Here is a 20,624-nt window from a genome sequence, read left to right as displayed (position 1 = left end):
TGCCCATTTTCATTTTGGCTTCCTTTCCATTTTGGAATTTACATTTCAATGTAATCAGAAGCACAGAGATCTTTCCCTGTTAGAGGGCAAAAGCTCATGCAGAATCCTGTTCTACTATTTCCACCAAACATTTTGGGCCTCACAGTGGTAAACATCTCAATTATAACTCTAGACCAAGCAGGAGGGTTAATTAGTTGATTCAGAGTGTTGACAAGTGATAGACTTGTGCCCACAGTTCACTGCTAGACTGCCAGTGGAAGTATCAGGCCTACAGTACACAGGAAATGGCTGCTGGGTTCCACTCCTAGGTGTTAATTTGAGAGTTTTTCTTTACGTAAGCTGCAGTTCTTGTCACTCTTGAATTCAAAACTGAGTTTTTTTTAGTTGAATTTGTTTTCAATTCGAACACACACACATACACACACACATATATATAGTGTGTGTCTGTGTGTGTTTGGTGTTTGTGTCAGAATGTGTGTACATTGTATGTAAATATATGTATGTAATATGTGGTGTGCACTTAAGTGAGGTACAGTCAAGGATCAACAATATCTTGCTAAAGGGCAATTTATTGTGCAGTCAGCTGTTTCAACAACAAATGAAACATGATAAATGGACAACATAAGCATCACAACAATGGACAACAAAAATAGCCCTTTTATGGGGTAAAATAAAAAGGCAGTGAATAATATTGGAAATTGAACAACCTAAAAAGCATGTTGTTTGAGAGGAGTATGTAAGATGTAATAGAAGTAGCTTTAAAAAAATGTCCTATTCAAGTCATGAAAACAATGTAAGACATGCAATAATAGACCATATAATAATGCAATAATAGACCATAATTACCGCTGCAAACATATAATTACCGCTGTCAATGGCAACGGGTTTTGTGCTGCTGATCATATCACTGCGCAAGTATTCCGGTCACTTCTTGCATTGGAACTTCATTCAAAAGTGAAAGCAGACGGTTGATCAGCTGTGTTCTAAAGAATGTTTGATTCAAGTTCAGCGTGTGTTGCGAACTATTTGTTAATCAGCAAAAGCCACGACGAAATGTTTTAGTAATTCTGTACAAGACAATAAGTAAGGGATAATGTATAGAACGCCGGTCATTATGGGAAAATAAGTCCCTTCAGGGCAGAACAAGACCGGTTCGCCCTGTCGGGACTTACAGTATTTTCCCAATAATGACCGGCGTTCTATACATTATCCCTTACTTATTGTCTTGTACAGAATTACTAAAACATTCCCATTTCCCAAATTATCCTTTACTGAAACGCTGAGACAACACATACTGCATTTTTTTATTAGGACTACAGCTTACACCTTACAGCTCACACAGCTCCCAAAGCAGCGTGTGTCATATGACCTCATATATGTTCCAAGCCATTTTGTTTGCCACACAACCCCACTCCACCCCCACACCAGCATATGAAATATTATGAGGAGCTCAGATGCCAAGATTGAAAAAAAGAAAGTTCCCCAAACCATCCTGTGAAGCATCAGTGGAGGTGGCAAGGCAGGTCTGTGTCTTATCCAGCGACAAACCAAAACAAACCCAGCTGATTAGTGTCACTCTTCTGGCGCTTAATCTCAGCATGCTCTCTCAGATTAGCCTGCTAGCTGCTCAATGCTTGATTAGCCCGCACTCTTTGATGTTCCTCAACAACAGCTCTCCACACTTTTCCTTGTACACAGACGCACTCAGACACACACACACACACACACACACACACACACACACACACACAGACACACACACACACACACACACACACAGACACAAACACACACACACACACACAAACACACACATAAAACACAAAAGGCGCACAAACACACACACTCACACACACACACACAAGCACACACACACACACACACACACACACACACACACACACACACACACACACACACACACACACAAACACATACACACAAACAAAAGGCACTCACACACACCAAATAAACACCTCAAACCAAACGGTGAAGTGTAATGTGCAAATTGGATGCTCTGCTCCTCCTGCAGGCGCTGATTGTCTCTGACATGATTTCCGCTTTAGCTCGTTGGCAGCCACGGAGAACCACGTCGCATTCTCTCCCAATGCTCTGTTTTCAGCACACATTCAGCTTTGCATGCCATGTCAGAAGCCAAACCAAACTCTGGAGTAAATGATTTGTCATGTTCTAATTACATCCAGTGCTGGCAGCTGAATACATCTCTCTGATGCTAATCCAAAGCATTCCCATAGGAGGACAGGAGAGGTGGGGGCAGTGAAGTAAAACAGGTGTAGAGCGGGGGACAAATCCCCCCCAGGACCACCACCTTCCCTCATTCCTGCTGGGATTTCCTGACCCCGAGTGAAAATCAGTCAGGTGTGCAAAAGGCATTATTACCCAAGGGTGCGGGGCAACCAGGGAACCTGCCTAGATTATTGGGGAAGGTGAGGGGGTGGAGGGGCGTATTCACTTTGATAATCAACCCCTCCCTCCTTTCCCCTCCTCAACACCACCCTTTCCCTTCACCAACCATCACCTCGCCCAGACAAAAAAATACCTTCTCCACCTTTAATTTTCCTCAATCACACCCCACCCAGATGGGAGCCATAATTGACTTGGTGCATATAAACAGGCCTTGGCGGCGCCTCTCTCTGCGTGCAGAAGGGAGATAAAGGATAAAGGATTGGACTGTTAAGCTCTTCATGGGCAGTCCCCCCCCCCAATTCCTTTGCCAGAGGGAGAGAAACCAGCGACCCATCAGCAATGCTGGATTAACTTGATGTGGAGATCTCCCCATCTGCTTTCATTACCGCCGTACAGTGGGATGTCTGAAATTACCGCTTCAACAACAACGGGAGCCTGTACTACCACGCCTCAGCCCACAGGGCACAGCAGGAGGTGTGTGTGTGTGTGTGTGTGTGTGTGGTTAGTTGACAATAGCATCCTGTCACCAAAACAAAAGGCCTATATTAACAGACAAGGAATGAATGAACATGTATTTTGTTTAAAAACTGGGATAGACGATTTTAAACATGAGTCCTGCAAATTTTACTCTGTCTTTCTGGATTTTCGTGACGCCTTTGGAACTCTGAATCACAATGTTATGGTTAAGGCTCTTGAGGAAATCCAACTACCTCAGGTGTTCATTGAAATAGTAAAGGACATTTACAGTACATCCTTCATACAGGTTACCTGTGGAAAACAACTCACAGACCCAATACCCCTTCAAGTAGGCATAAAAACAGGCTGCCCATGGAGTGCCATCAATTTTGTACTCGCCACTAACGGGTGGATTGAGTGGCTATGCGACTGTGCCCCACCCAGTGTGTTTTCCCCTAACCCTGTACAAGCTTATGCTGATGACATCCAATTGGCCTCTCGAGAAGAGAGTGTTATTAAGAACATGCTTGTCAGAACAGACTCATTTCTGAACTGGTCAGGTCTACAAATTAAGCATTCAAAATGCGCTGTTTTCTACCAGAGACGAAGTGGGGGAAACCGTTGGTACAAATCCAGAGCTGATCGAAATCCTGAATTTACCATCAATACAGAACCGATCCGTGTGTATGACCTGCATGAGACGTACACTTATCTAGGACATAAATTTAATATAGCTGGGGAGTGGAAAGAGCAGGTTGAGTACATAACTGCTGAATTCACTTCCAGGCTGGACTTAATTGATGCTTCACCACTTCCTCTGCTCATGAAGCTGGAGGCCATTAGACAGGTTGCCCTGTCTAGAATACAACATCTTTTTGCCAATGTCCATCTTATGAGCAAGACACTGAGTCAATTGAATGACAAAACAGTTTCTTTAGTGAGAAAGTGGTTCGGACTGAACACTCATACTACCAGAGACATCGTTTTCCAGTCCAAACAGGATGGGGGTTTTGGTGTTCCAAACGTGGAGTGGATATATAATGCAACAAGACTGTCACACCTCCTTAAAATGATGAACAATGATGACAACACCGTCAGGGAGCTTGCTAGATCATCTCTGTTCTTGGACATGAAACGACGCAAAGTCCCCCTGGCAAGAGAAGGTGAGCCAAGCTTCCTGGGCTTCAAAAGAAAATCAAACTTTAAAATGGAGACACACTGTGCTGGTTTTGGGGTCTGGTCAGATTGGCCTGACCTCAATGACCTTTGCGTAAGAGTCGGAGTATCCTTGGACTGGGTGAAACCTGACACAGAAACCATAATCGTTTCTGAGGATTTGATAACTGACAGTTTAACCTCAGTAAGGGCTACTGTTGTGGATACAGGACATTATCTATCACTTGACAATGCACGAAGGTACCTTGTAAAGCTACAACAACAGCGACAGCAACAACACTGGACTGGTTTAAAACTACAGGGAAAGCTTGCTTGCCTCCCTACTGCAGATCATGCTGTCTCTCACTCAATACTCAAAAACTCTGCAGTTGATGAAGACATAGTGACTTTTGCAGCCAAAGCCAGACTACAAGTTCTTCCAACTAGATTCAATCTTTCTCTTTGGTACCCTAACACATTCTCTTCCCACTGTTTGCACCATGATAGTCAGATAATTATTGAATCCCTGTCTCATGTTCTGAATGGCTGCTATGTGTATAAGGGAATGTACATTGCCAGACATGACAGAATTGTTGACTTAATAGTTGAACACATAATTCCATATGCTTCACCATGCAAAATTTATAAGAATGTATGCGTCTCACCTTGCATGTTCAAACTCTGTAATAGTGGAAATAATGTGTTTTCAAATGTTGCTGCAAAAAAGCCAGATGTTGTTGTTGTTGATGAGGACAGCAGAGAAGTAACCATTCTTGAAGTAGGCTGTGCATTTGACTACAGTCTAGAGGATGCCTACCTTACAAAGCTTTTAAAGTATCAGCCACTCAGAGACATTGTTGTACAGCTTGGGTACAAATGTAAGCTGTTGGTGTATATATTTGGAAGCCTAGGTAATGTCCACAGACTAGTAGTCAGGGGGTTGCAGATTGCTGGTCTCTCTAAGACAAGAGCAAAGGCTCTAGCAAAATTCTGCTCAATTTCTGTGATAATTGGCAGTCGCCACATCTGGAGAAGGCGCTGTTTTTTGTACCCATGAACTGAGACTAGAGGCATAGGCTACTGGGTTTACAATGCTGGTATCTAAGATTGTTTGTGTTCAATGAAATCTACTGTAAAATGTGAACACAAATAAAGGTATTAAAATGTGTGTGTGTCTATGTTTCTGTGAGCGGCTGAATATGAATTTGTTTAGAGATGTGGCCATGTTTACGTCTAGATGATAGAACTGCATGATCCCAGCCCCAAAACTGAGTTGTTCACTTCATTCATCTTTGCTGCGCTGAAAGATATCTTTTATCATGAAGAGGATAAGGACATAAAATGTAATTAGGATGATCAGGTAATTCATTTTAAGAAGTGAAATGCCAAAGATTGTGAATCTCTGAGTCTGCCTGGTGAAAAAGCTCTTCAGCTGACATTTTGATGCAAACACTCAGAGACGCTATTTTTCATCCCCACCTAGGTGACTGGCGTGTCATTTATACAGAACGAGTCCTTGGCTTCATCTGGAAATGTAAATCACAGTTTTAGTTTTTTTATATACGCAATTTAATTTAGTGAGTTGTGTCTTCCAACTGCATTGCTTCATTCACATGTCTGCTGGCTATCTCTTTCTAAATGGCCTGATGTAGGCAGCGTGTGCCAAAATGAAAGACTGCCTGAAAGAGTGTTGTTAATTAGCCTCTCCCAAATCCCACAACAATGTGTGTCACCACCTTTTTGACTCAGCATCTTGATGCATCTTCCAGGCGTGTTCTGTACTAAATATGCATAATGGAACTTTCCTGCTGTTCATCTTTCACCACTGAATTAATTTGATTTTTAAACAGAACATTGCACCATAGTCTAGCAATATCAGTTTGGATGAAGATCTTACTGTACATCTCTCTCCTCACCCATCCTCTCCCTCTCTCTCCCCATCACACCCCACCCCACCCCACCCCCACTGGACCCTTCAGAGTAAGAGAGCGGAAATGAGCACAGCCTCGTACCTGCGCTGTTTAATTGGGGGGTTTGGGATGAGGCCTGTGCGGCTCTCGTTAGAATTGGCATGCAGGCTCTGATCCAGTAACAAATTAAACACATACAAAAGCAATGAATTTCAATCACCTTTCCTGTCGACTTTCCAGATTGGCTGCGTGTCAAACCGCCGCTGTGCCTGTCCAAACATTTCACAAGATGCGAGCGCTCGATGGAGAGGACATCATTCATGAGTCCTTTATTAATCAATCATTAAAATAAATAATATAATATAATGCCAGGAAAAAATCCTGACTGTTCTGTGCTAAAGACCACCGGGAATCAAGCGAAAGGGGGTCGGCCATTAATTGTGTGTGTGTAAGTGTGTGTGTACGTGTCTGACTGTGATAATGTGTGATTGCTTTTTAGGTGGCTGTCAGTTAACTATTTCTAGTCAACTCTTTTAATTTTACACAATGACGTGTGTGCACTATGTATCATCTAAGTGCTTGAGGCGTTTGTGTATCAGCAGAGTGTTTGTGTGTTCTGATTGGATGATCGTCGAGCACATTCGTCTGAGCGAGAACTTAATAGAACATGCACCACTAATGGCGAGTTGTGAGTAATTGCTTTGTGATAATTAATGTCAGGAGTGAAGGTTCTCTATGTGTAATTTACAGAAAAACAAGGAGAAATCTTGAGTGTCTTTCACACACACATGCACACGTTCACAAAAATACACACACATACACACAAACTGGATTGCAAATAATTCACAACTAATTAATTGCCGCACACTCTACACTGCATATGTTTGCAAAAAATAAAAATATAATAAGTAAGCAGGCAAACAGAACTAATTACATTACATCACATCTTGTGACTACACACACACACACACACACACACACACACACATATACATATACGCCTACTCACCTCTTTGGATACTTATGTGGACAAACTGACGCACACACACACACACAGACACACAAATCCTCCTTAGCCCACTGCACATCCTTTGAGGCTTATTAGGTTTGATTAGCTCCACTGACTGCAGGACAAGCGATCGGATACCGCGGGGCCGTGACATTAATGTGAACTAAATTAAAGAGCTGGCTTGAGGCTGTCCTCAATCAACATGATGGCCACAGATGATGTCCCCACTTGCTCTCCTCTCCTCTCTTCCTTCCTCTCTCCTCCTCTCCTCTACTCCTCTCCTCTCTCCACTCCTCTCCTCTCCTCTCTCCCTTCCTCTCTCCTCCTCTCTCCTCTCGATGTCTCTTTCCTCCTCATGTGCCCCTGTGCCCTTTCTTCACTCACAAGTTTTCCTTCCCTCCCTCCTTCCATCCCTCTTTCTCTCCCTGCTTTCACCCCCCCCCCCCCCCCCCCTTCACATCTCTATCTTTGGAGAAAATAAGTATAGGCGTAATGTCATGACCCTTTCAGCAAGGGCAAACATGATTGCTGGGCTGGTATGTTACATGCCATTATATATGGCCCCTTTTATTTACAGAAAAAACAATATATATGACTGTGGAAAGGAAAGGAAATGTTATCATAGACAAATACTCTATACTACTGAATAGCTGGTTATTACGGACAACAATATAAAAAAACACTTCAGAATAATCTATCTAAAAGCAAGCAGGCAAACACATTTTCTCAGAGGTCTATTTTGGTCATGCAAGATTGCAAGTTGTATGGTTTGATGGTTTAATTTTTTAACTACTTTAATAACCAATGTGACCATTGCACAAATTGAGCGAATTATCAAGAATTATTGTGAAGTAGGTTATAAATGATTATGTTTCTAACTAAATTGTTGTTTTTCTCATTCTAAGGGAAAACTTGAAGCAACGCAATGGAAGAATTATTTATATCTATGCCCCTTGGCATCAATATTCAACTCTTAGTCCTATGACAGTACTCAGTTCGTAAAAAAGAAAAAAAACTAAAAGGGCCATGATCTACCCGATTAACAAACGTTACATAGTGCAATATCAAGCTTTCCCAGCGCACATTGCCAATATCAGAGACTTCATGCTCCATATTATATGTTGGTGTAGCATCAGAATGAGTTTGAAGCGATTATTTGTAAAATAACTGCATTATGTTGCTTGTGTTGCTCTCATCATCTCACCACTGTGGACATTTCTCCCTTCTTGAGCATATGTTTATTCAAAAGTGGATTGACAGTTAATTTGCGAATGACTTTATAAGCAGTCTCACTGCGTCCCTCTGCTGAGGATGACCAGGAGTCGTCGCCTTCCTTGCCACAGGGTTAGTCATTGCAGGGTGAATTCCTGACGCCTCATCATACTCATTACTGTAGCTTTAAGGTCATAAACCAGGGACGCCAAACATTATCTACTAATTGACCATCTGATCTCAGTCTGAGCGCATGAGTGGGCAGTTGCACAGGGCTTTCTTTGGGAAAGACTGGACACTTTACACATGATCTCAATATCCTGAGGAAAGTCTGTTATGTAGGCTGTGGTTCAAAGCATGATTAATGACTAAGGGCCAAACCGACGATGAACAAAAGCAATGCATGGTCCATGACATGAGCTGACCCTAAGGATTGAAGAGTGTAAACAACATACAGTAAAGCTATGCAGACACACAATGCTGTGTTGATCAGGACTCAATGGAACGTTGGGTTATTTTGGGTTAAGTGAAGAGACCATCTCTCCAGTCCTCAGGCCGCTCGGAGACCCGTTCCGATCAAACTATCAGTGATTACACGCCAACACAGGTGTTTTATAGGTTCGGGTGTGGGTGTGTCTGGGCGAGCCGGTGTGTCTTAAAGCCTATCTAGGGTCCTTAGCAGGTGGGGTACATATGTAATATGTAATGGAGGAGAGAGATGGTTAGTGCAGGGCGATATGTAGCAAAAAAAGGTGTTTGGAACATTTCATATAGATTTTTGCAAATTATGTTTTTTCACTTCTTCAGACCCTATAGTTTGCAAAACTACCTGTTTCCAATTTTTTCCCAGACTGCACAGGTCCAAAATCCAAGATGGCGGATATATCACCAACAATGGGAAATAATCGCCTTTTTAAACATTTTAAATGGATATATGTTAGGTATTATCATTTTTCTAATAAAATTGAATAAAATTGTATCATTTTCTAATAAAATTGAATGGCTTAGGTAATAAATATGACCATGGGTGACATGAGATGTCATGATTATCAACCAGTGATGGGTGTAACCACCATTATGCTATTTATTGGCATACCCGGTAAAACCAATGTTGGTAAAACACATTGACTGATTAAAAGTTTCCTTCACATAACCTAATAATCATTTAAATTAAAGTAATGTTCTGCACTCACCCCAATAGATTAGATTAGATTAGATTCAACTTCATTGTCATTGCAGAGTACAAGTATGAAGACAATGAAATGTGGTTTGCGTCTAACCAGAAGTGCAAAAAAAGGAGAAAAGTGCAATTTGATATACAAAGTATAGACAGGTGGTGCATAGACAGGTCAAGAAATGTAGTGCAGTGTAGACAGTAGTATACAGTTGATTTATATAAGGTTGAGAGGTTTAGAGTAATATAAATATGCAGTGCACCTTATAAGAGCAGAATAAATATGACTATGTAATGTGAACAATGTATAAACGACATACATGGGGGGGGGGTGTCTGCCTCCTTGTTGTCCCTGTCAAGGTTGCTATGGTCGTGGACACCTCAACAGGCACAGGCAAGGAGGCATTGGGCGGGGGTGGGGGGGGGGGGCTTTGTAGGTTGGTTGTCACCAGAATGCAGAGCTAGAGTTCAGCTGCAGAAAAGAAGCTTCCTCTGAACCTGCTGTGCGCCTTATGCAAGCATCACTTGCCCTGGATGGTCTCAATGGGAGTGAGGAACCAGTGATGCGTTGGGCAGTTTTCACCACCCTCTGCCATGCTTTTCGGTCGTGGGCAGAGCAGTTGCCATACCAAACTGTGACACAGTTGGTAATGGTAATGATACGCTTGATGGTGCAGGGGTAGAAGTTCACCAGGATCTGAGGAGGCTGTGGACCTTCTTTAGCCTCCTCAGATAGAAGAGACGCTGGTAAGCCTTCTTGATCAGGGTAGAGGTGTTGAGGGTCCAAGAGAGGTCCTCAGAGATGTGGACACCCAGAAATCTGAAGCTGGTGATACACTCCACTTCAGTCCCATTGATGAGAATAGGGGTGTGTGCTAGCTTTAGACTTCCTGAAGTCCACAATGAGCTCTTTGGTCTTCAATAATTCTGTTAACAGGACTTGCAGGAAATTGTGGGAACATATGCATTTGTTGATTATATGCAAGCCTAAGTCTGCCTCCATCCATACACATTGGATAGCATCTTAATAGATGGCATGGCTGTTGTGCAGGAGATGGTTGTCAGGAAAAGTGACATGGACTGTTGCTAAGATCTGGCAGAATGCTTCTTCGAAAATGTTGAAAGTAAGGCACGAGGCTACAATGACATATAGGCTACTTATTATTTAACAACTATACCATCACAAACTCCATGAAAGACAGGACAAAACAGGTCCATACAATAGGAAAAGCACATGATAAGGGATGCAAAATACAAAACTACACCAATCAAAGACTTTAAATGGTTTGAATGGCTATAACCCTATTACCTCAACCTGTTCTTGAACTGAAATATTTTTTTTTATTTTACCTTGTCTACATTACACTTTACTCCCCTATTTGTTTATATTATTTATGCTGGTCTCTAGACCTTACTCTTGCACTGTTGCACTGTTGGACTACTTTTTGCACCTTCACCATGACACTCACTTCACGCCTGGCACCTTGCCAGGCACACATAACTAAGGACTATGGCTGGACTACTGTTTGCACCTTCACCATGACACTCACTCCCTTTAGCACATCACCAGTCCTGGCCCTGTCACTACAAGCGTCTTATGCTTGATCACCCTCAAGCACATTGGACTTTCTTAATTTAACTTATATAGTGTATTTAGTATTTAGTTTTGTTTGTTTTCTTATCTGTCTTATCTTCTACTGTCTTTATTGTACAGTGGAGTTTAGTTATATGTTTATACTTACACTTATGTTTACCACTTCTGCTGTAAGTGCATGTTGTGTGTTATGTCTGTATGCTACCGAGACCCTTGAATTTCCCCTTGAGGATCAATAAAGTATCTATCTATCTATCTATCTATCTATCTATCTATCTAAAGCTTTCCTGGGATCGAAGGAAACCAAAACCAACCTCGTCCTCTACCTTGCTCATTAAGCTGTTGAACTATGTAAACTGCCAGTCACAGTTCACACACACAAAGGTGGCAGTAGCAGTAAGTAATTTTGGCAAAACCCCACATATCTACACATGTCACACAGATGTCTTGGTGCTTGCCCTTCGCAGGGTACCAGACATCAACAAAGACAGTCTCATTATCATGGGCACTGGAGAACGTCGACAAAAGATACATCTCAGCCTAGAGATCTTGACGCACCCTAGCGGCAGCAAATGTAATTTCCAGCCAGGGTAGTCTAGCAACTCTCCGTTGGCTTGTGAGGTGGAAAAACCAAACTTCGGTCCGGCCAATCACATCGTGCATAGAGTCGGTGGACCTATCGGGTATCCTATTGTATCCTATCAGGAAATTGAAAGACAACCGTTTGTCCCGCCATTTACCATTTATCCCGTGGGAAAGGAAAGGTTTCTGTTTCAAGTCAATCAAGTCATCATGATGTCATTTACACACTTTGTAGGATGTAGCAGGTCCTCATTCATCTCCAGACGTGTTAGCTGGATGTGAGAAATTTGTGTGTCAGCTCCTCAAAACCTGGTTTTCAAACAGCTAAAGCCCTTCGGTGGAACTCGGGAACTAGGGCAATCCAATCCCTATGATTGCCCTACCATCGCCTATTGCTGTCTCCATGCTCGGATTCCTGCCCGCGCAGCCTAGAGACCCACTACTTGCCCGATGACAACTCCTAATCCCTATGGACAATTCATCCCCTACACTGGACTATTTGAGCTTAACACTAAATAGGATTCATGCATTATCATACTGGATATGTAACCATCCAACCACTTTGTAACATATACCTCAGGTGGCTCTAAATACCATGTTCTATTCTCTGTATATAGACCTTACTGTCCTGTAACTGACCCCAGGCAGATGGGTCAGGCCCTTGAGTCGTGGATCTGCTCGAGGTTTCATCCTATATGTTTCTCCAATTCTTGGGAGTTTTTCCCTCGCCCCTGTTACTCATGGGCTCTGTCTGAATGTTTAACACTCTGTAAAGCGCCATGAGACATGGGTAATGTTTTGATGCTCTATAAGTGAAATTAAGTTGAAATTGAAATTGAGAGCACACAGGCAAGCAAATGATGAGCAAAAAGATACAGTGCCTGCTACAAAGATTATTGACTCACTATCACTGGGATGGAGGCAAATTGTTGATGGGCAATGGGCTCCTGTTCTGTCAAAACTTCCACCAGCACCAGAGGCTGTTGTGGAGCTTGTGAAGTGTTGTTGTCTTGCCAGCCAATGCAGTAGAAGGTGTTCTTGCAAGAGTAACCATTCACACAACTTTGCAGGTGTGAAAGCTCTGAGGAGATGTGCACCAATATTAAAAAGACAGTGACAGTGGTAAGGATAAATACTTGAGTGACAATGACAATGTTTTGTTGAACTCTTCAATAATGAAACAAGATGCTGATTTTTTTTTCTTCTATTTTTTCCATTTTTTCTCCAGATTTCTTGGCAAATGTTGCAATACATCTTTTGTAAAAAGTCTGTATCTCACTTGTCTACCTTATTATGTGTATATTTATCAAAAAAATTGACCACTTTAAGACTTTATATTATTTGTCTGCATATATTGTCCGCCATCTTGAATTTTGGCACTGAAAATGAAGAAAAAAATTGGAAACAGGTTGCTTTGTATTCAATGGGGTCCTAGCAAGTAAAAAATCACCAGTTGCAAAAATCTATATGAACCATTCCTAAAATTACACGATTCCCCATACTAGGTCTCGAGATGATAGAGAACTGTTTATTAAAACAGTGTTTCCCAAATGTGTTTCTCTCATGGCACACTATCAACAATGAGAACATCTCACAGAACACCACCATTATATTTAACATATTTATATATACATATATTTAACATATATTTAATTTAGTTATGAACATTAAAACATGTTATACTAAGTTGTGGTGCCTTTCCCTCAAAGGTTTCACTCAAACCTTCAGAGGAAACATACAAAATATTGTCAATATTATCAGAATGTGAGACACTCACAGCCTAGAACATATATATATACAGTATATATACCTAGAACAGAATTGCCCCAAAGTAAGTACACACTGGATGGAGTGAGACACATTTTATTGATGTGAAAAATGATCCTTTCAGCACTGGGATAAAATGATAGAATATAGAATTGAATTGGTTAAAAAAGATACACATTTGGTATAAAGTCAGAAGAGCCTCATAGTCACAATCCAGCCCTAAATATCCAGATGGTGCAGCTGTCATGATGTGTATTGTGTGTGCCATGCTCCTTGCGGTCCACTCCATGTTTTATCCCATGTGCTCATTGTTTCAAATCAATTAGGAGCACAGCTGATCGCACACTTAAAATGACCTAATGAATCCTCTTCTCTTTAGCTCTTGGTTTTCTCTTCTCTATTTCTCTTCCTTTCCTTTCCTCTTCCCTTCCCTCCATTCCTCTCTTCTCCTTCCCTCTCCCCCTTTCCTCCCCTCTCTCCACTCTTCTCCTTTCCTCTTCCCTCCTCTCCCCCCCTCTCCTCTCTCCTCTCCCTCATTGCTTCCCATTCTGCCAGTAGTGGGGATGTCTGCCATACTCCCCTCTCCATTGAGAATGATGCCAGTCCCTCAGATGCCTCATGTCTCTCTCCACATGTGTCTCCTCCTCACCGCCCCACTGTGTGTAGTCTGCCTGAGCTCCACCCCACCACCTCCTCACGGGTCCTCTCCATTGTCCATCCCATCTCCTAGCGCCTCCGGTCCACGTCGTGTGTCCTCTCCCCCTCATCCTATGTCCACTCCCGGAGACGGGCTCCATCTGGCTCTGTTGTCGTCTCACGTGGGCTCCGCTCCTCACCTCCTCTCTCTGACTCCGTTTGTGGTTCGCAGGCCATCTCTCCTCCGCTCTGTCTCCCCTCCCCGCAACAACAGTCTGGGGAGGATGGGCTCTGCTCCTCTCTTCTCCTCCCTCGTTCTGGAGAGGCGTGGTGGTGTTGGTCTTTTTGTTTCCCTTGGTGCCTCGGCCCCTTTTTCCCCGTCTGACTTTCTTCTTCTGCACAGCTCCAGTCTGCAGGGGGTTGTTTTTCTGCTCTTCAGCTGAAGACTTTGAGGTCTCCACATCAACTGAAAGTTATTTAGCCAAGGAATTACTTCAAAACACTTCAACATATGATAGAAACATGTGACCAATTCACAGAAACATGTGACAAGTTTGCATAATAAACATTTCAGTTCAACGCTGCTCTTAGTTGAAAACTATTGATTACAGTCTGGGGCGAACCAATCAGTATAAATAAAAGTAATGCGTGTTTCTCCTCTTTGACAAAATGCATGAATAATGAAAACAGACTAGGCTACTCTTCCCACTTTAGTTCCTCTAAAATACCCACCCAGGGAAACAGCCATCTCTTTCAGGGTGAGGATTCCCACTGCTTCCGTCTGAACAGGCTCCTCTTTCTCTCCTTGGTCTCCAGCCGCCTCTTCATAATGGCCTTTGCCTGGTCATTTCATTTGAACAATGTTTTAGCAGAACTATATGCTACATCTATGGTACAAAACAACATTACGAGGCCTAAAGTGATCCAGTGAAACTGATGCTGAAGTGTTTGACTATAAGAGTCTGAATGTGTGGTCTGCAGCATTTACTTACTCAGTGCTCTCTTGTTGGTTTCAAGGAAGTCTCTTAGCGCATCTAAAGCAACATTTAAAGGCAAATCACACTTAGGGACTTTATCATGGAAAGTGTAGCTAAATGCTGGTGCTGCTGGACCTCTGTACTCACTGCAGGTCATTTCCAAATCCTCCAAAACTTGGTCAAGTGAGGGCCCATCCAGCAGCCTTTCCTCTTTTTGTCCTTCCTTTTCAGTTTCCTTTCTAGGAAGCCCAACCTCTGTAGTGGGCAAAACATAGAGCTAATGTTCATAGCTATGTTGATGGAAATTGCAACAAAACAACTGTTAGGCTAATAAAAGCACTTCTGAAGTGGAGTTCCATGAAGTATGCTAAAATTCTCCTCTTGGACTCATACACTGTAATATGTATGTGTATATATATATATATATATATATATATATATATATATATATATAATATAAAGTTCCTCTTTCTGGTAAACTTCTGTATAATTCACTTGTATAGCTCTATCTTGGGATAAAGATAGCTATCAGTAAAAATATATTTGATTTCATTTTCCAGACAGTGGAGATAATGAGAAATGATATCTCATACTCACCTAGAGAGGGACCTGAGAGGATACTAACTGCCTTGATTTCATCTGCATCCTTCTCCACGCTCTTTTCTGCCTCCACAGTCACGGCAGTCAGTGCGTCAGCATGTGTCCCTCCTGTTTATTAATTTACTCTTGATTATACTGATTCAACAAGGGTCTATTGGTAAGAATGTTATACTTTAGCTAACATAACAGCCTATGTATTTTTAAAACTCATTTCGCACCGTCTCTGTTTCATAATGTGACAGTCTGTCTACTCACTCTGAGGAGATTCAACGCTCTCTAGGATATTTTCGAGAGGAGCCTTCACATCCTTATCTAGTTGTTTCTCCTCCAGGCCTGTAGCTAGACATAAAAATAACACCAGTGAAATGAGGGTTCTTGGAATTAATAGTGGAAGCTGGAGATAAATGTTGGATTGTTTAATCTTCTTACCGCGAGACTCCACTTCATCCTGGATACCACTCAGTGAAGTTACCAGTTCTGTTCCGTTACCACTCAGCAGATCATTGAGAGCAGCCTTCACTTCCACAGCCTCCTGTTTTTCTGCTGCCTCTTTTGCTGCAGCTGAAATACATTTAAAAGTTAAAAAATTAGAAATTAGTGTTGACCAGCATCTTTGCCAGTTTTAGGCCCTGCTTTGTTGCTAGATATATGTGATGGGATCTGTAAAAACCCATCACATAGTGAAATTCTGTGAAATTCTGATACCATCCTAGCAATATCCTGGATACAGTACTATCCTAGTAGCATCCTTACTGTAATACCGTCCCTAGCAACACCCTGGATACCATCCTAACAACATCCTGGATGTTTGTTAGGATGGTATCAGAATCTTAAGTTGGTGAAATGTCACCATGTGATTGGTGAAATGTCACCATGTGATTGGTTTTCCCAGATCCCATCACATATAACAAGTGATGGGATTTAAAGTAGGGTCAGCAATTCAGGCTAAAGATGGCTGGTCATATTTGACATTTGGTTGCTCTGCTGATCTACTCACTCAGGTCAGACTCAACCTTGTCCAGGATGTCATTGAGGGTTGCCTCCACTTCCAGTGACTCCATGTTTTGCTCTGACAGACCTAAAACACAGTTCAAGTTAGTTCATAGACCTTTATAGAACTATAACGGCAGATCAGTTAAGATGTGTGCTGAGCATATACACCCAGAGCAAATTCATTATCCAGAGGGTTTTTCAGAACAGCTTGTACTTCTGCTTCTTTTGAGTCTGACTCTTTTTGCCAGACTTGAAACAGTATAATGAAGTTCATCACTATAAATCCATGCCACAGCCTCAGCTGAATTTCAAATTGGGGGCTTTGTTTGTGTACTCACTGAGACCAGACTCGACCCTATCCAGCATGTCACTGAGGGGTGCCTCCACTTCTAGAGACTCCTGAGAGGATGAACGGTCCTGGTTTGAGGTCAGATCTGAAAAAAAACAGCACTTGAAGTTGCTAAGGCTGTGATTTGAGATCAGTTATTGTTTGAATGTCTTACTGTGCACAGACTCACCCAGAGAGGACTGAGAGGAGGTGTCATGTTCATCTGCTTGTGTTTCCTGGACTCTTCTCTGTAGATGAGCTCTCTTCATCTCTCTCATGACAAGTTTCCTCAGCTCTCTCTTAATTTTCTTCTCGCTCTTATGGTTCCTTTTTGCCCCACATGCATCTTCAACTTTTACCCCCAATGCCTCTAGCTCTCTCTTGAGATCCTGCAGAGTGTATTTTTTAAATCTCTTCTTAATTTCTTTGAGACTTTCCAGGGCCGACTCTTTCTTTTGCTCTCTTTTCTCTCTCTCAACCTTTTTGTAGTAGCTTTGCCACTCGTCTTCATTGTTGTAGTCGTCTTGTTGCGAAATGCAACAGTTTAGGAGACAGAGAAAACCCATGCCTCTTCTTCACCAGTAAACCAACAACTGACCACTCTCCTCACTGTGCAGAAAGAGCTAGAATTCAAGATGACACTGTAGATCTATGACATCATGATGGGACGCCATTGTGACATAAGCACATGCAAGGCAGTTGATTTTTATGGCAAGAATGATAGAACAAAGCCATGACGTGGTGTTGTCAAGGTAGCAAATTCACTGGATCTAAACAAATCAATCTAAACATGGTAGTGACCATAGCGGTGGTTTACTTAATCTATGTATTATTATTAATAAAAACAATAATAATAATAATAATAATACATTTTATTTATAAAGCGCCTTTCAAGAGCCTTCCAAGGTCGCTTTACAAAAGGAATTTAAAAATACAGACAATTTACAAACACAAAATAGCCAGATGCCAGACACAGTGGCGTACTCGCACAGCGTTCCTGTAGGCACAGACATCAAGACATAGACATCAAATAAGTACAAATAACAAGTCTAGCCTAGTCGCCAGCGTACCCGTGACACCAAGACATACAAGATAGACAACAAACAAATTAACAATGAATAAAAAGTAAAAAAGAAAATACTTTTATAAAGAAAAGATCATGTTGAATTAAATTTTTGTTTATTAACATTAACATTTAGATTAGAACGTTTCTATAATGTTAGAATATTTTTTCTACACTGCAGGAATCACATACTGCATATATTATTCATATATTCATTTATATGTATTATTCAACATTCATACCAAAACAATCAAATTTGTAACTACAGAGTTTTATTTTAGCATGTTTCCCCTGTAAAAGACACCTGCATAAAACTTCACAGCCTGTCCTTAAATTCACAGACGTGTCTTAGCTTTATTTTTGAGGCAAAAAATTTCACTCTTCATAGCTGCCAGCTTTTGATAAGATGTGAAATATTCACTGGTATTCAAGATTGTAGATTCAAAAGCTTTATTGTCCAACATGTTGCCATGTTAGAAAAAAATCTTTAATTGAAGGCAATGTCCTAATTATGTGTGTGTGTGTGATGTTTGTGTAAGATGTATGTTTGTGTGTGTGTATAGTGACTTTTTGGCCAGAGGCACTTTGTATCTTCTGCTTGATGGTAGCAGCTCAAAACATCGGTGGAGGGCATGGGATGGATCCTGGAGAATGGAATATGATTTTCTTTCCACTGCCTGAGTGTATAGATCTGACAGCTGTTTTTGTGGGATGCTGATGATCTTGCCTACCTGTTTGATTATCCTATAGCCAGCGTTCCTTTGCATCTGTTTGTTAGGAAGCAGTACCCAGATGTAATATTGAAGGAGATGACAGATTCTATCAATGTCTGATATACCAACTTGAAAATGTCCTGTCTGACATCAAATCCTTTGAGCTTCCTCAGGAGACACATGCGTTGTTGTGCTTTTTTATAAACTCCGTCTACATGCTGAGTGAAGGACAGGCAGTGGTCAATCTGAATACCAAGGTACTTGAAGTACTCAACCTGTTCCACTACCTGCCCCTCCAGTCTTAAAGGAGTGGAGAGTGGATGTGGGGTTTCAGGCGCCCGGCACCCAACTTAGTTTCTTACTTATTGTCTTACTTATGTTTAATTTTAGGATTTTGTTTCTTATGGTTATGGTTATGGTTATGGATTTGGCAGACGCCTTTGTCCAAAGCGACACACAAATACAAAACAACATAATATTTAAAATTGAACAGGGAACAGATTAGAATGTTGGTCAAACTATAATAAGGAGAATAGTAATATTAAACAACAATATCAATTCAATCAATAGCCTAATAAAAATAAGCAATGAAAATGAGGGGGAAAGCAATAATAAAACAATAATGTCCATTCAATCAATAATATAAAAACAATGACATGGTAAGACTACATTAAGGAGAATATCAATAATAAACAAGAATGTCAAATTAATCAACAGCCTAATGAAAATAAAACAATATTATATCCATAACACATAAGAAGCGCTTAAACAACTAAGCACATGTTGAACAGGAATGTCTTTAGACCTTCTTAAACGACCCAAAACTACCACAGGAACGGATTCTTACTATCACACCTGACAGGGAATTTGTATTACTCGGCTAAACTGCTTTCTAGCACTTAAAACACGGTTTTAAACGGCTAGCCTACATTTAAAAAAATATTTGTTTAGAAGGTAGAAATGCTGCCCCATGTCTACAAGCAATGCTATCGATGAACTTCGAAAGTTTGTTTAGATTCAGTGGAACTGTTGTCATGGAAACAGTATGTCACACTTTGGTACTCTCAGAGCCATATGGCTCTGGGCAGAGATATATCTATCTATATGGCTCTGGCTCTGGGTACTCTATAACAATGAAGCATTCTAAACAAGTTAAGATCATGGTCAGGTTAGTTGTAACAGGGTATATAGGCAACGCAGGCCCCTAGCTGATAGGGGGCCCTCAGCTGATTACTGTATGTACTAAATTCACAACAATGACATCTATGTGAGTACCAATTTATATTCTATATTAAAGGTGCGATTTGTAGGATTGTTAACGAACGTTCTGTAGGCCAAAATCAAAACACTGGTGAACGTTCTCAAGACTACCAGACGCGAGCCTCTTCTGGGTTGCCAGATGTAATGAAGACTTAGCTAACGTTAGTTGACCTGCAGCTGCTTTAACGTTTCTCCAACCATGACCCAGCTACACATTACGGAAACAGTGAAAACAAAAAATACCTCTCTAACCAACGTAACATATTTAGCTGAAGTTAGCGATGCAGATGAAGTTTAGCATAGGCTAATGCTACCTGTTGTGGAGAAATATGGCCAGCTCTGCGTCAGACTTGATATTCTTAATTTGACGAAGACGTCACCATCTCAGGAAGCTCCTCCGATGTCCACTTAATTTGTTTCTTGTTTTAATTTTGGAAATTTGCCTGCCTCTTGTAGGCGTTCATGACTACAACTGACAGCTGTTGACAGTTGGCCTTTGCTAATTTGGCAACCCAAAGGAGGACGCGCTAGCCCATTATTAATACGGTATTCTAGAATTAATCGTTCAAAACATAAACAAAAATTCCAAGAGATTCCGCCCCGTAACTGATTTTTTTTCATGGGTTTTACGGGGTTTCACGGGTTAGAGTAACGTTGTCAAATAAGCCATTACTTCAATTCATCGTGTTTCCTCACTCTCTGACAACATATGGTGATCATTTTTGGAATGGTTACAGTTTATTTTCCATTATTTCCTACATACTGGAC

This window comes from Alosa pseudoharengus, unplaced genomic scaffold, assembly GCF_046254945.1.
Source record: "Alosa pseudoharengus isolate Yale_2024_CS ecotype anadromous, Long Island Sound unplaced genomic scaffold, YU_APseudo_1.1 YU_APseudo_1.1_scf_15, whole genome shotgun sequence".
Classification (NCBI taxonomy): domain Eukaryota; kingdom Metazoa; phylum Chordata; class Actinopteri; order Clupeiformes; family Clupeidae; genus Alosa; species Alosa pseudoharengus.
The sequence above is the reverse complement of the archived record's forward strand: the minus strand, read 5'-3'. Positions refer to the sequence as shown.